Source organism: Nerophis lumbriciformis, linkage group LG14 (assembly GCF_033978685.3).
Source record: "Nerophis lumbriciformis linkage group LG14, RoL_Nlum_v2.1, whole genome shotgun sequence".
Lineage (NCBI taxonomy): Eukaryota > Metazoa > Chordata > Actinopteri > Syngnathiformes > Syngnathidae > Nerophis > Nerophis lumbriciformis.
Window position 1 is genome coordinate 40705106 of NC_084561.2, and position 19861 is coordinate 40724966.

At 33.1% G+C, this 19861-nt stretch overlaps 1 long non-coding RNA gene across 1 annotated transcript in view; it reads left to right on the forward strand.

The window, feature by feature from the left end:
* LOC133616368 (uncharacterized) overlaps positions 1–19861 on the forward strand; it is a 342000-nt gene that overhangs the window by 147013 nt on the left and 175126 nt on the right. The window contains exon 2 of the long non-coding RNA XR_009816860.2: positions 18468–18643. This is a non-coding gene — a long non-coding RNA (uncharacterized lncRNA). The remainder of the gene's footprint in view (positions 1–18467; positions 18644–19861) is intronic.

A 19861-nucleotide genomic window follows, 5' to 3' on the forward strand; every position in this document is an offset into this window, starting at 1 on the left:
GACCTGTTTCTTGTGAAATTCCAACTAATTTGTCACAACAAGCGTTTTTATATTTGCATAGTATGTATATATTATCAGTGTTGTAAATACACAGCTTTATATATCTAGAAAGGGTGGTCCTAAAGAGGTAGGCATTTTTCAGAGGTCTCAAGAAGGTAAAAAAGAAGTGCTCTCCCTCTTGCCAACATATGAAATAACAAGTGTGTGTAAGAAATTGAAATGCGCCCCCTTTGACCAAAATTCATAATACAAATAAAATAAATATGTATATAAAGACATACTGTAATAACTTGAAGTAAATAATGAAGATTAAAAAACAAAACAATTTAAGTAAAAACTAAATCAAAAAATAACTAAACGCAGTCGTTTTCTCGCAACGTGTCGACTTTTTTCTCATGAAGTTGGGAACAATTTCTCATATTTTTTCTGTGTCTGTAATATTGCAATATTTTCTCGTAAAATTATTACTTTTTGATGCAAAATGGGGACATTTGTCATAAAATTCTGACTTTTATCAAAATGTTGCCAATTTTTTTTGTTGTCCTTGTAAAATAGTGACACTTTTTGAGTAAAATTCCAATTATTATTATAACATTGCCAACAATTTAAAGTTTTCTTATAAAATTGTGCCTTTTGTCGAGTAAAATTACGACTATATTCCTAAAATTGCCAAAAATGTTAACCTTTTCTTGCGACTGTTATTGAGTAAAATCCCAACTTTTATCATAACATTGCACAAATGTGCAGTTTTTCTTGTAAAATTTTGACTTGCGTTGAGTAAAATTACGACTTTTGTTACAATACTGCCAAAATACCAAGTTTTCTTGTGAAATTGTGACCCTTTTCTTGTGAAATTCCAACTAATTTTTCACAACAAGCTTTTTTATATTTGCATAGTATGTATATATTATCAGTGTTGTAAATACACAGCATTATATATCTAGAAAGGGTGGTCCTAAAGAGGTAGGCATTTTTCGGTGGTCTCAAGAAGGTAAAAAAGAAGTGCTCTCCCTCTTGCCAACATATGAAATAACAAGTGTGTGTAAGAAATTGAAATGCGCCCCCTTTGACCAAAATTCATAATACAAATAAAATAAATATGTATATAGAGACATACTGTAATAACTTGAAGTAAATATTGAAGATTAAAAAACAAAAAAATTTAAGTAAAAAAAAATTCAAAAAATAACTAAACGCAGTCGTTTTCTCGTAACGTGTCGACTTTTTTCTCATGAAGTTGGGAACAATTTCTCATATTTTTTCTGTGTCTGTAATATTGCAATATGTTCTCGTAAAATTATTACTTTTTGATGCAAAATGGGGACATTTGTCATAAAATTCTGACTTTTATCAAAATCTTGCCAAATTTTTTGTTGTTCTTGTAAAATAGTGACATTTTTTGAGTAACATTCCAATTATTATTATAACATTGCCAAAAATTTTAAGTTTTCTTATAAAATTGTGCCTTTTGTCGAGTAAAATTACGACTATATTCCTAAAATTGCCAAAAATGTTAACCTTTTCTTGCGACTGTTGAGTAAAATCCCAACTTTTATCATAACATTGCACAAATGTTCAGTTTTTCTTGTAAAATTTTGACTTGCGTTGAGTAAAATTACGACTTTTGTTACAACACTTCCAAAATTCCAAGTTTTTCTTGTGAAATTGTGACCTTTTTCTTGTGAAATTCCAACTAATTTTTCACAACAAGCTTTTTTATATTTGCATAGTATGTATATATTTTCAGTGTTGTAAATACACAGCTTTATATATCTAGAAAGGGTGGTCCTAAAGAGGTAGGCATTTTTCGGAGGTCTCAAGAAGGTAAAAAAGAAGTGCTCTCCCTCTTGCCAACATATGAAATAACAAGTGTTTGTAAGAAATTGAAATGCGCCCCCTTTGACCAAAATTCATAATACAAATAAAATAAATATGTATATAAAGACATACTGTAATAACTTGAAGTAAATAATGAAGATTAAAAAACAAAACAATTTAAGTAAAAATTTTTTTTTTAAAAATAACTAAACGCAGTCGTTTTCTCGCAACGTGTCGACTTTTTTCTCATGAAGTTGGGAACAATTTCTCATATTTTTTCTGTGTCTGTAATATTGCAATATTTTCTCGTAAAATTATTACTTTTTGATGCAAAATGGGGACATTCGTCATAAAATTCTGACTTTTATCAAAATGTTGCCAAATTTTTTTGTTGTTCTTGTAAAATAGTGACATTTTTTAAGTAAAATTCCAATTATTATTATAACATTGCCAAAAATGTTAAGTTTTCTTATAAAATTGTGCCTTTTGTCGAGTAAAATTACGACTATATTCCTAAAATTGCCAAAAATGTTAACCTTTTCTTGCGACTGTTATTGAGTAAAATCCCATCTTTTATCATAACATTGCACAAATGTTCAGTTTTTCTTGTAAAATTTTGACTTGCGTTGAGTAAAATTATGACTTTTGTTACAATACTGCCAAAATTCCAAGTTTTTCTTGTGAAATTGTGACCTTTTTCTTGTGAAATTCCAACTAATTTTTCACAACAAGCTTTTTTATATTTGCATAGTATGTATATATTATCAGTGTTGTAAATACACAGCTTTATATATCTAGAAAGGGTGGTCCTAAAGAGGTAGGCATTTTTCGGAGGTCTCAAGAAGGCAAAAAAGAAGTGCTCTCCCTCTTGCCAACATATGAAAAAACAAGTGTGTGTAAGAAATTGAAATGCGCCCCCTTTGACCAAAATTCATTATACAAATAAAATAAATATGTATATAGAGACATACTGTAATAACTTGAAGTAAATAATGAAGATTAAAAAACAAAACAATTTAAGTAAAAAAAAAAAATCAAAAAATAACTAAACGCAGTCGTTTTCTCGCAACGTGTCGACTTTTTTCTCATGAAGTTGGGAACAATTTCTCATATTTTTTCTGTGTGTAATATTGCAATATTTTCTCGTAAAATTATTACTTTTTGATGCAAAATGGAGACATTCGTCATAAAATTCTGACTTTTATAAAAATGTTGCCAATTTTTTGTTGTTGTTTGTTCTTGTAAAATAGTGAAATTTTTTGAGTAAAATTCCAATTATTATTATAACATTGCCAACAATTTTAAGTTTTCTTATAAAATTGTGCCTTTTGTCGAGTAAAATTACGACTATATTCCTAAAATTGCCAAAAATTTTAACCTTTTCTTGCGACTGTTATTGAGTAAAATTTCAACTTTTATCATAGTATTGAACAAATGTTCAGTTTTTCTTGTAAAATTTTGACTTGCGTTGAGTAAAATTACGACTTTTGTTACAATACCGCCAAAATTCCAAGTTTTTCTTGTGAAATTGTGATCTTTTTCTTGTGAAATTCCAACCAATTTTTCACAACAAGCGTTTTTATATTTGCATAGTATGTATATATTATCAGTGTTGTAAATACACAGCTTTATATATCTAGAAAGGGTGGTCCTAAAGAGGTAGGCATTTTTCGGAGGTCTCAAGAAGGTAAAAAAGAAGTGCTCTCCCTCTTGCCAACATATGAAATAACAAGTGTTTGTAAGAAATTGAAATGCGCCCCCTTTGACCAAAATTCATAATACAAATAAAATAAATATGTATATAAAGACATACTGTAATAACTTGAAGTAAATAATGAAGATTAAAAAACAAAACAATTTAAGTAAAAATTTTTTAAAAAAAAATAACTAAACGCAGTCGTTTTCTCGCAACGTGTCGACTTTTTTCTCATGAAGTTGGGAACAATTTCTCATATTTTTTCTGTGTCTGTAATATTGCAATATTTTCTCGTAAAATTATTACTTTTTGATGCAAAATGGGGACATTCGTCATAAAATTCTGACTTTTATCAAAATGTTGCCAAATTTTTTTGTTGTTCTTGTAAAATAGTGACATTTTTTAAGTAAAATTCCAATTATTATTATAACATTGCCAAAAATGTTAAGTTTTCTTATAAAATTGTGCCTTTTGTCGAGTAAAATTACGACTATATTCCTAAAATTGCCAAAAATGTTAACCTTTTCTTGCGACTGTTATTGAGTAAAATCCCATCTTTTATCATAACATTGCACAAATGTTCAGTTTTTCTTGTAAAATTTTGACTTGCGTTGAGTAAAATTATGACTTTTGTTACAATACTGCCAAAATTCCAAGTTTTTCTTGTGAAATTGTGACCTTTTTCTTGTGAAATTCCAACTAATTTTTCACAACAAGCTTTTTTATATTTGCATAGTATGTATATATTATCAGTGTTGTAAATACACAGCTTTATATATCTAGAAAGGGTGGTCCTAAAGAGGTAGGCATTTTTCGGAGGTCTCAAGAAGGCAAAAAAGAAGTGCTCTCCCTCTTGCCAACATATGAAATAACAAGTGTGTGTAAGAAATTGAAATGCGCCCCCTTTGACCAAAATTCATTATACAAATAAAATAAATATGTATATAGAGACATACTGTAATAACTTGAAGTAAATAATGAAGATTAAAAAACAAAACAATTTAAGTAAAAAAAAAAAATCAAAAAATAACTAAACGCAGTCGTTTTCTCGCAACGTGTCGACTTTTTTCTCATGAAGTTGGGAACAATTTCTCATATTTTTTCTGTGTGTAATATTGCAATATTTTCTCGTAAAATTATTACTTTTTGATGCAAAATGGAGACATTCGTCATAAAATTCTGACTTTTATAAAAATGTTGCCAATTTTTTGTTGTTGTTTGTTCTTGTAAAATAGTGAAATTTTTTGAGTAAAATTCCAATTATTATTATAACATTGCCAACAATTTTAAGTTTTCTTATAAAATTGTGCCTTTTGTCGAGTAAAATTACGACTATATTCCTAAAATTGCCAAAAATTTTAACCTTTTCTTGCGACTGTTATTGAGTAAAATTTCAACTTTTATCATAGTATTGAACAAATGTTCAGTTTTTCTTGTAAAATTTTGACTTGCGTTGAGTAAAATTACGACTTTTGTTACAATACCGCCAAAATTCCAAGTTTTTCTTGTGAAATTGTGATCTTTTTCTTGTGAAATTCCAACCAATTTTTCACAACAAGCGTTTTTATATTTGCATAGTATGTATATATTATCAGTGTTGTAAATACACAGCTTTATATATCTAGAAAGGGTGGTCCTAAAGAGGTAGGCATTTTTGGGAGGTCTCAAGAAGGCAAAAAAGAAGTGCTCTCCCTCTTGCCAACATATGAAATAACAAGTGTGTGTAAGAAATTGAAATGCGCCCCCTTTGACCAAAATTCATAATACAAATAAAATAAATATGTATATAAAGACATACTGTAATAACTTGAAGTAAATAATGAAGATTAAAAAACAAAACAATTTAAGTAAAACAAATTCAAAAATAACTAAACGCAGTCGTTTTCTCGCAGCGTGTCGACTTTTTTCTCATGAAGTTGGGAACAATTTCTCATATTTTTTCTGTGTGTGTAATATTGCAATATTTTCTCGTAAAATTATTACTTTTTGATGCAAAATGGGGACATTTGTCATAAAATTCTGACTTTTATCAAAATCTTGCCAAATTTTTTGTTGTTCTTGTAAAATAGTGACATTTTTTGAGTAACATTCCAATTATTATTATAACATTGCCAAAAATTTTAAGTTTTCTTATAAAATTGTGCCTTTTGTCGAGTAAAATTACGACTATATTCCTAAAATTGCCAAAAATGTTAACCTTTTCTTGCGACTGTTGAGTAAAATCCCAACTTTTATCATAACATTGCACAAATGTTCAGTTTTTCTTGTAAAATTTTGACTTGCGTTGAGTAAAATTACGACTTTTGTTACAACACTTCAAAAATTCCAAGTTTTTCTTGTGAAATTGTGACCTTTTTCTTGTGAAATTCCAACTAATTTTTCACAACAAGCTTTTTTATATTTGCATAGTATGTATATATTATCAGTGTTGTAAATACACAGCTTTATATATCTAGAAAGGGTGGTCCTAAAGAGGTAGGCATTTTTCGGAGGTCTCAAGAAGGTAAAAAAGAAGTGCTCTCCCTCTTGCCAACATATGAAATAACAAGTGTTTGTAAGAAATTGAAATGCGCCCCCTTTGACCAAAATTCATAATACAAATAAAATAAATATGTATATAAAGACATACTGTAATAACTTGAAGTAAATAATGAAGATTAAAAAACAAAACAATTTAAGTAAAAAATTTTTTAAAAAAAATAACTAAACGCAGTCGTTTTCTCGCAACGTGTCGACTTTTTTCTCATGAAGTTGGGAACAATTTCTCATATTTTTTCTGTGTCTGTAATATTGCAATATTTTCTCGTAAAATTATTACTTTTTGATGCAAAATGGGGACATTCGTCATAAAATTCTGACTTTTATCAAAATGTTGCCAAATTTTTTTGTTGTTCTTGTAAAATAGTGACATTTTTTAAGTAAAATTCCAATTATTATTATAACATTGCCAAAAATGTTAAGTTTTCTTATAAAATTGTGCCTTTTGTCGAGTAAAATTACGACTATATTCCTAAAATTGCCAAAAATGTTAACCTTTTCTTGCGACTGTTATTGAGTAAAATCCCATCTTTTATCATAACATTGCACAAATGTTCAGTTTTTCTTGTAAAATTTTGACTTGCGTTGAGTAAAATTATGACTTTTGTTACAATACTGCCAAAATTCCAAGTTTTTCTTGTGAAATTGTGACCTTTTTCTTGTGAAATTCCAACTAATTTTTCACAACAAGCTTTTTTATATTTGCATAGTATGTATATATTATCAGTGTTGTAAATACACAGCTTTATATATCTAGAAAGGGTGGTCCTAAAGAGGTAGGCATTTTTCGGAGGTCTCAAGAAGGCAAAAAAGAAGTGCTCTCCCTCTTGCCAACATATGAAATAACAAGTGTGTGTAAGAAATTGAAATGCGCCCCCTTTGACCAAAATTCATTATACAAATAAAATAAATATGTATATAGAGACATACTGTAATAACTTGAAGTAAATAATGAAGATTAAAAAACAAAACAATTTAAGTAAAAAAAAAAAATCAAAAAATAACTAAACGCAGTCGTTTTCTCGCAACGTGTCGACTTTTTTCTCATGAAGTTGGGAACAATTTCTCATATTTTTTCTGTGTGTAATATTGCAATATTTTCTCGTAAAATTATTACTTTTTGATGCAAAATGGAGACATTCGTCATAAAATTCTGACTTTTATAAAAATGTTGCCAATTTTTTGTTGTTGTTTGTTCTTGTAAAATAGTGAAATTTTTTGAGTAAAATTCCAATTATTATTATAACATTGCCAACAATTTTAAGTTTTCTTATAAAATTGTGCCTTTTGTCGAGTAAAATTACGACTATATTCCTAAAATTGCCAAAAATTTTAACCTTTTCTTGCGACTGTTATTGAGTAAAATTTCAACTTTTATCATAGTATTGAACAAATGTTCAGTTTTTCTTGTAAAATTTTGACTTGCGTTGAGTAAAATTACGACTTTTGTTACAATACCGCCAAAATTCCAAGTTTTTCTTGTGAAATTGTGATCTTTTTCTTGTGAAATTCCAACCAATTTTTCACAACAAGCGTTTTTATATTTGCATAGTATGTATATATTATCAGTGTTGTAAATACACAGCTTTATATATCTAGAAAGGGTGGTCCTAAAGAGGTAGGCATTTTTGGGAGGTTTCAAGAAGGCAAAAAAGAAGTGCTCTCCCTCTTGCCAACATATGAAATAACAAGTGTGTGTAAGGAATTGAAATGCGCCCCCTTTGACCAAAATTCATAATACAAATAAAATAAATATGTATATAAAGACATACTGTAATAACTTGAAGTAAATAATGAAGATTAAAAAACAAAACAATTTAAGTAAAACAAATTCAAAAATAACTAAACGCAGTCGTTTTCTCGCAGCGTGTCGACTTTTTTCTCATGAAGTTGGGAACAATTTCTCATATTTTTTCTGTGTGTGTAATATTGCAATATTTTCTCGTAAAATTATTACTTTTTGATGCAAAATGGGGACATTCGTCATAAAATTCTGACTTTTATCAAAATGTTGCCAATTTCTTGTTGTTGTTCTTGTAAAATAATGACATTTTTTGAGTAAAATTCCAATTACTATTATAACTTTGCCAAAAATTTTAAATTTTCTTATAAAATTGTGCCTTTTGTCGAGTAAAATTACGACTATATTCCTAAAATTGCCAAAAATGTTAACCTTTTCTTGCGACTGTTATTGAGTAAAATTTCAACTTTTATCATAGTATTGAACAAATGTTCAGTTTTTCTTGTAAAATTTTGACTTGCGTTGAGTAAAATTACGACTTTTGTTACAATACTGCCAAAATTCCAAGTTTTTCTTGTGAAATTGTGACCTTTTTCTTGTGAAATTCCAACTAATTTTTCACAACAAGCGTTTTTATATTTGCATAGTATGTATATATTATCAGTGTTGTAAATACACAGCTTTATATATCTAGAAAGGGTGGTCCTAAAGAGGTAGGCATTTTTCGGAGGTCTCAAGAAGGTAAAAAAGAAGTGCTCTCCCTCTTGCCAACATATGAAATAACAAGTGTGTGTAAGAAATTGAAATGCGCCCCCTTTGACCAAAATTCATAATACAAATAAAATAAATATGTATATAAAGACATACTGTAATAACTTGAAGTAAATAATGAAGATTAAAAAACAAAACAATTTAAGTAAAAAAAAATAAATAAAAAAATAATAAACGCAGTCGTTTTCTCGCAACGTGTCGACTTTTTTTCTCATGAAGTTGGGAACAATTTCTCATATTTTTTCTGTGTCTGTAATATTGCAATATTTTCTCATAAAATTATTACTTTTTGATGCAAAATGGGGACATTCGTCATAAAATTCTGACTTTTATCAAAATCTTGCCAAATTTTTTGTTGTTCTTGTAAAATAGTGACATTTTTTGAGTAACATTCCAATTATTATTATAACATTGCCAACAATTTTAAGTTTTCTTATAAAATTGTGCCTTTTGTCGAGTAAAATTACGACTATATTCCTAAAATTGCTAAAAATGTTAACCTTTTCTTGCGACTGTTATTGAGTAAAATCCCAACTTTTATCATAACATTGCACAAATGTTCAGTTTTTATTGTAAAATTTTGACTTGCGTTGAGTAAAATTACGACTTTTGTTACAATACTGCCAAAATTCCAAGTTTTTCTTGTGAAATTGTGACCTTTTTCTTGTGAAATTCCAACTAATTTTTCACAACAAGCTTTTTTATATTTGCATAGTATGTATGTATTATCAGTGTTGTAAATACACAGCTTTATATATCTAGAAAGGGTGGTCCAAAAGAGGTAGGCATTTTTCGGAGGTCTCAAGAAGGTAAAAAAGAAGTGCTCTCCCTCTTGCCAACATATGAAATAACAAGTGTTTGTAAGAAATTGAAATGCGCCCCCTTTGACCAAAATTCATAATACAAATGAAATAAATATGTATATAAAGACATACTGTAATAACTTGAAGTAAATAATGAAGATTAAAAAACAAAACAATTTAAGTAAAAACATTTCAAAAAATAACTCAACGCAGTCGTTTTCTCGCAACGTGTCGACTTTTTTCTCATGAAGTTGGGAACAATTTCTCATATTTTTTCTGTGTGTGTAATATTGCAATATTTTCTCGTAAAATTATTACTTTTTGATGCAAAATGGGGACATTTGTCATAAAATTCTGACTTTTATCAAAATGTTGCCAATTTTTTTTTTGTTGTTCTTGTAAAATAGTGACATTTTTTAAGTAAAATTCCAATTATTATTATAACATTGCCAAAAATGTTAAGTTTTCTTATAAAATTGTGCCTTTTGTCGAGTAAAATTACGACTATATTCCTAAAATTGCCAAAAATGTTAACCTTTTCTTGCGACTGTTATTGAGTAAAATCCCAACTTTTATCATAACATTGCACAAATGTTCAGTTTTTCTTGTAACATTTTGACTTGCGTTGAGTAAAATTACGACTTTTGTTACAATACTGCCAAAATACCAAGTTTTCTTGTGAAATTGTGACCCTTTTCTTGTGAAATTCCAACTAATTTTTCACAACAAGCTTTTTTATATTTGCATAGTATGTATATATTATCAGTGTTGTAAATACACAGCATTATATATCTAGAAAGGGTGGTCCTAAAGAGGTAGGCATTTTTCGGTGGTCTCAAGAAGGTAAAAAAGAAGTGCTCTCCCTCTTGCCAACATATGAAATAACAAGTGTGTGTAAGAAATTGAAATGCGCCCCCTTTGACCAAAATTCATAATACAAATAAAATAAATATGTATATAGAGACATACTGTAATAACTTGAAGTAAATATTGAAGATTAAAAAACAAAAAAATTTAAGTAAAAAAAAATTCAAAAAATAACTAAACGCAGTCGTTTTTTCGCAACGTGTCGACTTTTTTCTCATGAAGTTGGGAACAATTTCACACATTTTTTCTGTGTCCTAATATTACAATAATTTCTCGTAAAATTATTACTTTTTGATGCAAAATGGGGACATTTGTCATAAAATTCTGACTTTTATCAAAATGTTGCCAATTTTTTTTGTTGTCCTTGTAAAATAGTGACACTTTTTGAGTAAAATTCCAATTATTATTATAACATTGCCAACAATTTTAAGTTTTCTTATAAAATTGTGCCTTTTGTCGAGTAAAATTACGACTATATTCCTAAAATTGCCAAAAATGTTAACCTTTTCTTGCGACTGTTATTAAGTAAAATCCCAACTTTTATCATAACATTGCACAAATGTTCAGTTTTTCTTGTAAAATTTTGACTTGCGTTGAGTAAAATTACGACTTTTGTTACAATACTGCCAAAATACCAAGTTTTCTTGTGAAAATGTGACATTTTTCTTGTGAAATTCCAACTAATTTTTCACAACAAGCTTTTTTATATTTGCATAGTATGTATATATTATCAGTGTTGTAAATACACAGCTTTATATATCTAGAAAGGGTGGTCCTAAAGAGGTAGGCATTTTTCGGAGGTCTCAAGAAGGTAAAAAAGAAGTGCTCTCCCTCTTGCCAACATATGAAATAACAAGTGTGTGTAAGAAATTGAAATGCGCCCCCTTTGACCAAAATTCATTATACAAATAAAATAAATATGTATATAAAGACATACTGTAATAACTTGAAGTAAATAATGAAGATTACAAACCAATTACAAACAAAAAAATCAAATAAAAAAAAATCTACTTTAAAAGTTTACTTTTTTTTATATTTGCATAGTATGTATATATTATTAAAGTTGTAAATACAAATCTTTATACATCTAGAAAGGGTGGTCCTAAAGAGGTAGGCATTTTTCGGAGGTCTCAAGAAGGCAAAAAAGAAGTGCTCTCCCTCTTGCCAACATATGAAATAACAAGTGGGTGTAAGAAATTGAAATGCGCCCCCTTTGACCAAAATTCATAATACAAATAAAATAAATATGTATATAAAGACATACTGTAATAACTTGAAGTAAATAATGAAGATTAAAAAACAAAACAATTTAAGTAAAAAAAAATTCAAAAAATAACTAAACGCAGTCGTTTTCTCGCAACTTGTCGACTTTTTTCTCATGAAGTTAGGAACAATTTCTCATATTTTTTCTGTGTCTGTAATATTGCAATATTTTCTCGTAAAATTCTTACTTTTTGACGCAAAATGGGGACATTCGTCATAAAATTCTGACTTTTATAAAAATGTTGCCAATTTTTTTTGTTGTTCTTGTAAAATAGTGACATTTTTTGAGTAAAATTCCAATTATTATTATAACATTGCCAAAAATTTTAAGTTTTCTTATAAAATTGTGCCTTTTGTCGAGTAAAATTACGACTATATTCCTAAAACTGCCAAAAATGTTAACCTTTTCTTGCGACTGTTATTGAGTAAAATCCCAACTTTTATCATAACATTGCACAAATGTTCAGTTTTTCTTGTAAAATTTTGACTTGCGTTGAGTAAAATTACGACTTTTGTTACAATACTGCCAAAATTCCAAGTTTTTCTTGTGAAATTGTGACCTTTTTCTTGTGAAATTCCAACTAATTTTTCACAACAAGCTTTTTTATATTTGCATAGTATGTATATATTATCAGTGTTGTAAATACACAGCTCTATATATCTAGAAAGGGTGGTCCTAAAGAGGTAAGCATTTTTCGGAGGTCTCAAGAAGGTAAAAAAGAAGTGCTCTCCCTCTTGCCAACATATGAAATAACAAGTGTTTGTAAGAAATTGAAATGCGCCCCCTTTGACCAAAATTCATAAAACAAATAAAATAAATATGTATATAGAGACATACTGTAATAACTTGAAGTAAATAATGAAGATTAAAAAACAAAACAATTTAAGTAAAAAAATTTCAAAAAATAACTAAAAGCAGTCGTTTTCTCGCAACGTGTCGACTTTTTTCTCATGAATTTGGGAACAATTTCTCATATTTTTTCTGTGTCTGTAATATTGCAATATTTTCTCGTAAAATTATTACTTTTTGATGCAAAATGGGGACATTTGTCATAAAATTCTGACTTTTATCAAAATGTTGCCAATTTTTTTTTGTTGTTCTTGTAAAATAGTGACATTTTTTGAGTAAAATTCCAATTATTATTATAACATTGCCAAAAATGTTAAGTTTTCTTATAAAATTGTGCCTTTTGTCGAGTAAAATTACGACTATATTCCTAAAATTGCCAAAAATGTTAACCTTTTCTTGCGACTGTTATTGAGTAAAATCCCAACTTTTATCATAACATTGCACAAATGTTCAGTTTTTCTTGTAAAATTTTGACTTGCGTTGAGTAAAATTACGACTTTTGTTACAATACTGCCTAAATACCAAGTTTTCTTGTGAAATTGTGACCTGTTTCTTGTGAAATTCCAACTAATTTTTCACAAGAAGCTTTTTTATATTTGCATAGTATGTATATATTATCAGTGTTGTAAATACACAGCTTTATATATCTAGAAAGGGTGGTCCTAAAGAGGTAGGCATTTTTCGGAGGTCTCAAGAAGGTAAAAAAGAAGTGCTCTCCCTCTTGCCAACATATGAAATAACAAGTGTTTGTAAGAAATTTAAATGCGCCCCTCTTTGATCAAAATTCATAATACAAATAAAATAAATATGTATATAGAGACATACTGTAATAACTTGAAGTAAATAATGAAGATTAAAAAACAAAACAATTTAAGTAAAAAAAAAATCAAAAAATAACTAAACGCAGTCGTTTTCTCGCAACGTGTCGACTTTTTTCTCATGAAGTTGGGAACATTTTCTCATATTTTTTCTGTGTCTGTAATATTGCAATATTTTCTCGTAAAATTATTACTTTTTGATGCAAAATGGGGACATTTGTCATAAAATTCTGACTTTTATCAAAATGTTGCCAATTTTTTTGTTGTTCTTGTAAAATAGTGACATTTTTGGAGTAAAATTCCAATTATTATTATAACATTGCCAAAAATTTTAAGTTTTCTTATAAAATTGTGCCTTTTGTCGAGTAAAATTACGACTATATTCCTAAAACTGCCAAAAATGTTAAACTTTTCTTGCGACTGTTATTGAGTAAAATCCCATCTTTTATCATAACATTGCACAAATGTTCAGTTTTTCTTGTAAAATTTTGACTTGCGTTGAGTAAAATTACGACTTTTGTTACAATACTGCCAAAATTCCAAGTTTTTCTTGTGAAATTGTGACCTTTTTCTTGTGAAATTCTAACTAATTTTTCACAACAAGCTTTTTTATATTTGCATAGTATGTATGTATTATCAGTGTTGTAAATACACATCTTTATATATCTAGAAAGGGTGGTCCTAAAGAGGTAGGCATTTTTCGGAGATCTAAAGAAGGTAAAAAAGAAGTGCTCTCCCTCTTGCCAACATATGAAATAACAAGTGTGTGTAAGAAATTGAAATGCGCCCCCTTTGACCAAAATTCATAATACAAATAAAATAAATATGTATATAGAGACATACTGTAATAACTTGAAGTAAATAATGAAAATTAAAAAACAAAACAATTTAAGTAAAAAAATTTCAAAAAATATCTAAAAGCAGTCGTTTTCTCGCAACGTGTCGACTTTTTTCTCTTGAAGTTGGGAACAATTTCTCATATTTTTTCTGTGTCTGTAATATTGCAATATGTTCTCGTAAAATTATTACTTTTTGATGCAAAATGGGGACATTTGTCATAAAATTCTGACTTTTATCAAAATGTTGCCAATTTTTGCGGAATGAATCGTTCTTTAATGGAACAATGTGGGAAGGAAGCTGAAGGAGCCTGTTGGAGTATGAACTCCGCTGTCCCTCAATTGTCAGGTGGAGTGGGTGGGCAGGACTGTCCATGATGGCCAGCAGTTTGTCCAGTGTCCTCCTGTCCCTCACTGACACAAACGCCTCCAAGTGTGTGCCAATATTTGGCCGGCTTTCCGGATCAGTTTGTCAATCCAAAAGTCCCTTTTGCTGGTGCTGCTGCCCCAACCAACCACTGCAAAGTACAGAAAGTGGCTTGAAGATGATGTGTAAAACATAATCTATACATTTTGACTAAAGAACCATCATTACATGTTATGTAGACCACAAGGAAGAGTTTTACATTTAGAAAAAAAAATATATATTCCATCCATCCATCCATCCATCTTCTTCCACTTATTCGAGGTCGGGTCGCGGGGGCAGCAGCCTAAGCAGGGAAGCCCAGACTTCCCTCTCCCCAGCCACTTCATCCAGCTCTTCCCGGGGGATCCCGAGGCGTTCCCAGGCCAGTCGGGAGACATAGTTTTCCCAACGTGTCCTGGGTCTTCCCCGTGGCCCCCTACCGGTCGGACGTGCCCTAAACACCTCCCTAGGGAGGCGTTCGGGTGGCATCCTGACCAGATGCCCGAACCACCTCATCTGGCTCCTCTCGATGTGGAGGAGCAGCGGCTTTACTTTGAACTCCCCCCGGATGACAGAGCTTCTCACCCTATCTCTAAGGGAGAGCCCCGCCACCCGGCGGAGGAAACTCATTTCAGCCGCTTGTACCCGTGATCTTGTCCTTTCGGTCATAACCCAAAGCTCATGACCATAAGTGAGGATGGGAACGTAGATCGACCGGTAAATTGAGACCTTTGCCTTCCGGCTCAGCTCCTTCTTCACCACAACGGATCGATACAGCGTCCGCATTACTGAAGACGCCGCACCGATCCGCCTGTCGATCTCACGATCCACTCGTCCCTCACTCGTGAACAAGACTCCGAGGTACTTGAACTCCCCCACTTGGGGCAGGGTCTCCTCCCCAACCCGGCGATGGCACTCCACCCTTTTCCGGGCGAGAACCATGGACTTGGACTTGGAGGTGCTGATTCTCATCCCAGTCGCTTCACACTCGGCTGCGAACCGATCCAGCGAGAGCTGAAGATCCTGGCCAGCAAAAAGCAGAGACCTAATCCTGCAGCCACCAAACCGGATCCCCTCAACGCCTTGACTGCGGCTAGAAATTCTGTCCATAAAAGTTATGAACAGAATCGGTGACAAAGAGCAGCCTTGGCGGAGTCCAACCCTCACTGGAAACGTGTCCGACTTATTGCCGGCAATGCGGACCAAGCTCTGACACTGATCATACAGGGAGCGGACCGCCAAAATCAGACAGTCCGATACACCATACTCTCTGAGCACTCCCCACAGGACTTCCCGAGGGACACGGTCGAATGCCTTCTCCAAGTCCACAAAGCACATGTAGACTGGTTGGGCAAACTCCCATGCACCCTCAAAGACCCTGCCGAGAGTATAGAGCTGGTCCACAGTTCCACGACCAGGACGAAAACCACACTGTTCCTCCTGAATCTGAGGTTCGACTATCCGGCGTAGCCTCCTCTCCAGTACACCTGAATAGACCTTACCGGGAAGGCTGAGGAGTGTGATCCCACGATAGTTAGAACACACCCTCCGGTTCCCCTTCTTAAAGAGAGGAACCACCACCCCGGTCTGCCAATCCAGAGGTACCGCCCCCGATGTCCACGCGATGCTGCAGAGTCTTGTCAACCAAGACAGCCCCACAGCATCCAGAGCCTTGAGGAACTCCGGGCGGATCTCATCCAATATATATATTATGACCCCTTTAATGCGCCCTGTATGAAAAAAGATTTAAAAAAAATAGACCATTCATCGGCAGTGCGCTTTATAATCCGGTGCGCCCTATGGTCCGGAAAACAAGGCAACTTCCTCCACCACCACATTGACATTGCCACAAAGTAGGTAGTTTAATATAGAACATCTCCTAAACCACTGGTTCTTAACCTGGGTTCGATCGAACCCTAGGGGTTCGGTGAGTTGGCCTCAGGGGTTCGACGGAGCCTTCGCCGCGGAGATCAAGACACGCCCGACTCATCGTGTAAATAAAAACTTCTCTCTATCGGCGTATTATGTATACCCCCAAACAAAGTTCCCTCTAATTTTCCATATGCTTGAGCAAACGCAAAAACTTCTTGAGCATTCAGTGGAGCACATGTGCGCGACGTCAGACATGCACAAGAACCAGTGACGTGCAGTCACTGGAAAGAAAAAAAATGTAAAAAGAAAAAAAAAAAATTAAATTGTTAAATGTATCCAGTGATTATACTATAAAGTTATTTTCCATTTAACTTCACCAGTTTTCGATGATTTTTATTTCCAACATCGCTGAATTTTCACATTTGCCGTTCAAATACTGAGAAGAGTTGAGGCACGTCACTCAGTGCCTCAACATGGATTGCGCAATGACTTGGCTAACAGCTGGCCTGCTGTGCAGTGAGACCGTATTGCTATATGGACTATATTATACATTTCCATAGTTTAGTTATCTGAGGTATATAATGTACAGTGTATTTTGTCAACAACTGTATGTGTGTAACGTATTTCTTGTGCTGAGCAATCATACAACTGCTGCGAAGACGCACTGTGTGAGGCTCGCAGTAATCCCGCCTCCTGGTGGTAGATAATGTTCTCCTGCCGTAGAATGCACCCCCTGACGGGAGTGTTATATCAACTAAAGCCCACACTTAAACTTTCCACGTGCAAGATTGAATCTATTTAAAAAAGTTATTTCATAAGAAGCCAACAAGTGCAAAAACAATAATGTTCGTGTTGGAGGAGTTGTGAATGACTGCAGGGCCACAACATTAGGTACACCTGCAAACTGCAGCACAGATTTTATATTTCATCCATTCACAACTCCTCCAACACGAACATTATTGTTTTTGCACTTTTTGGCTTCTTATTGAGCTGCTGCATTTTTTTGGTTGGGTTGTTTATTTCTTTTGAGTAACTTACTTCTACATTTCTAAAAGGGGAGGAATGTAATAGAGTGATCGATGTTTGTCTGTTGCCATCTCCTGGTGAATGTTGGCTATAGCGTACTGTGGTTACTTTTTGGTTGGCCAACGGTTTACGTGGTGCTGCGCACCTGACGTCAAGTGTGTTGAGTCTGTTCTGAAGTCTACAGTAAAGAGACGTACTTCATCACCTCGCCTGGTTATTGCCTCCAACCCAATATGTTACATAAAGGTAAGACCATAATAACCTTTTTTTTAATTAAATGTGCTTTTTTGTGTGCTACAGTTTGTATGTGTAAAGTTAAAGTTAAGTTAAAGTACCAATGATTGTCACACACACACTAGGTGTAATGAAATTTGTCCTCTGCATTTGACCCATCCCCTTGATCACCCCCTGGGAGGTGAGGGGAGCAGTGGGCAGCAGCGGCGCCACGCCCGGGAATAATTGTTGGTGATTTAACCCCCAATTCCAAGCCTTGATGCTGAGTGCCAAGCAGGGAAGAATGCTGGTATGAGCTTTTAAACATAACCCGTTAACTGCTGCCAATCAAATGGTGAATAAGATACTCTTTAGGGTTCATATGTTTGTAAATCTGACTGTGATGAAGTCAGTGCCTCACCAGCCATCAACCTCACTGCACGTCACTGACAAGAACTGTGGCCACACCTGCAGCATACCTGTCCCAAACCCGGACTAAATAACAAGTTAAATGTTTTATTATTATAATCAAATGACAGCAGTCATTTCCATGAAGATTATTTTCCAATATAAGTGTTTAGGCCCACTTACAATGACAATAACAAATTATACTGTTTTTCATGAGCTGTGTACTAGGTGGGGGGTCCTGCTTCGGAAATAATTTGTACCCCTTTCAGATATCGCATTTACGTCTCACTAAAACATTCACATGTTGCACAATGAGATGTAAACATGGGATCATGTGTACATTCCTGTAACTTTCTGTTTGTAAAATATATCTTTTTTTAGTATTTCTTTAATATAATAACATAATTCCATGATTGATATTTATAAATTAAGATTAAATTAAGAAAAAACTAAAGAAGGGTTCGGTGAATGCGCATTTGAAACTGGTTAAGAACCACTGTCCTAAACAAATGCAGTCAGTTCTGGGCATATTTTTTTTCAGCTCTGAGGATATCTGGAGTGGATCGCCAACAAGCAAGACCATGGGATATGAAGAGGCCACATGACAGAGGAGTCTTCATCCAGTCAAACTCTCCTGATTCTCTCGCTGCCATCTAATCTCCTCACACCAGTGATCGTTTGCCTCCTTGGGTGGTTAAACAATGCATACTTTTGCAGGTAGGTTGGAACATCTTCTCAATATTGAACGGAATACAATGATTTGCAAATCCTTTTCAACTTATATTCAATTGAATAGACTGCAAAGACAAGATATTTCATGTTTGAACTGAGAAATATATATATATTTTTTGCAAATAATCACTAACTTAGAATTTAATGGCAGCAACACATTGCAAAAAAGTTGTCACAGGGGCATGTTCACCACTGTGTTACATGGCCTTTCCTTTTAACAACACTCAGTAAACGTTTGGGAACTGAGGAGACCAATTTTTGAAGCTTCTCAGGTGGAATTCTTTCCCATTCTTGCTTGATGTACAGCTTAAGTTGTTCAACAGTCTGGGGGTCTCCGTTGTGCTATTTTAGTCTTCACACATTTTCAATGGGAGACAGGTCTGGACTACAGGCAGGTCAGTCTAGTACCCGCACTCTTGTACTATGAAGCCACGCTGTTGTAACACGTGGCTTGGCATTGTCTTGCTGAAATAAGCAGGGGCGTCCATGATAACGTTGCTTGGATGGCAACACATGTTGCTCCAAAACCTGTATGTACCTTTCAGCATTAATGGTGCCTTCACAGATGTGTAAGTTACCCATGTCTTGGGCACTAATACACCCCCATACCATCACACATTCTGTTTTTTTAACTTTGCGCCTATAACAATCCGGATGGTTCTTTTCCTCTTTGTACCAGAGGACACAACGTCCACAGTTTCCAAAAACAATTTGAAATGTGGACTCGTCAGACCACAGAACACTTTTCCTTTTTTGCATCAGTCCATCTTAGATGAGCTTGGACGCAGCAAAGCCGGCAGCGTTTCTGGGTGTTGTTGATAAACGGCTTTGGCTTTGCATAGTATAGTTTTAACTTGCACTTACAGATGTAGCGACAAACTGTAGTTACTGACAGTGGTTTTCTGAAGTGTTCCTGAGCCCTATGTGGTGATATCCTTTACACACTGATGTCGCTTTTTTTGATGCAGTACCGCCTGAGGGATCAAAGGTCCGCAATATCATCGATTTCTCCAGATTTTCTGAATCTTCTGATGATATTACGGACCGTAGATGGTGAAATCCCTAAATTCCTTGCAATAGCTGGTTGAGAAATGTTGTTCTTAAACTGTTCAACAATTTGCTCACGCATTTGTTCACAAAGTGGTAAACCCTCGCCCCGGACTTGTTTGTGAATGACTGAGCATTTCGTGGAAGCTGCTTTTA